We start from the raw sequence: 1,211 nt of genomic DNA on the forward strand, positions 1-1,211 counted from the left end.
CTAGACAATTCATCTCATTTCCAAGAGTCCCAGTCAGAGCTGGTCATACATTTCAGTGAATCCTCTATTCTTCCTAGTCCAGCAGAATATGTCATATGACATATTTCAAATATTCTATAATTTCCAATCAAGTATTTGTCAAACCTTGCTTAAGTTAGGAAATTGTCATCTTCTGCAATATCACCATACAGACACTTTTATAACATACTTTTATATATCAGTGTTTCCACAAGCAAGGCCACAGGTAAATCTAAGGAACCTCCATAACATTACGCCAAGAGGAAGAAGCCAGATGTAAAAGACAACATATCATATGATTCTATTTACATGAAAAGTCCAGAAAAGGCAAATCTATAGAGACAGAAAGTAGATGAGTGATTCTTGGGGCTGGAAGTGGAATGGGCATTAACTGTACATGGGCATGAGTGATCTTATTGGGATGATGGAAATGTGCTAAAACTGGGTTATGGGGATGGTTGCACAACTAGGTAAAATTAATAAAAATCACTGACTTCTAAACAGGTAAATTCTATGGTATGTAATTATACCTCAATAAATTTAAAAAATATATATCTAGTTGGGTCACAAACTTTAAAAAATCATTTATTAGGTATGTAAAGCATTTTATACTTGGGAAGAATTATAACCTATCGAGTTGTGATTTTACAGTAGTGACATAAACTTAAAATTTTAGTTTAAAAGTTTAAAAAAGATGAGTTCGCTTAAATAATTGATTTAAATAAATAATTTTATTTAATTCATATAGTTAAGTTAAATAAAAATGATGATATTAACAAGCCGGAAGTTTTGGTAAATGATAGTCTGGGTTATTGATTCCTAGGTGACACAACCCCACCTCTGTGTGTGTGTTTCAATCTCAGGATCAGATACAAAGATTAAGTGGGGTTATGTTGATGAAAATGCTTTATAAATTGCCGATGCTGTACTAACAACAAAAAGAGGAATGGCCTACCTAAGCTGCTTCTATTTTAATATAAAAGAAATCTTAAGGGGCTTCCCTGGTGGCACAGTGGTTGGGACTCCACGCTCCCAATGCAGGGGGCCCAGGTTCGTTCCCTGGTCAGGGAACTAGATCCCACATGCATGCCACAACTAAGAGTTCGCATGCCGCGACTAAGGAGCCTGCCTGCCGCAACTAAGACCTGGTGCAACCAAATAAATGAATAAATACATACATATTTTAAAAGAAA

Source organism: Orcinus orca, chromosome 1 (assembly GCF_937001465.1).
Source record: "Orcinus orca chromosome 1, mOrcOrc1.1, whole genome shotgun sequence".
NCBI lineage: Eukaryota > Metazoa > Chordata > Mammalia > Artiodactyla > Delphinidae > Orcinus > Orcinus orca.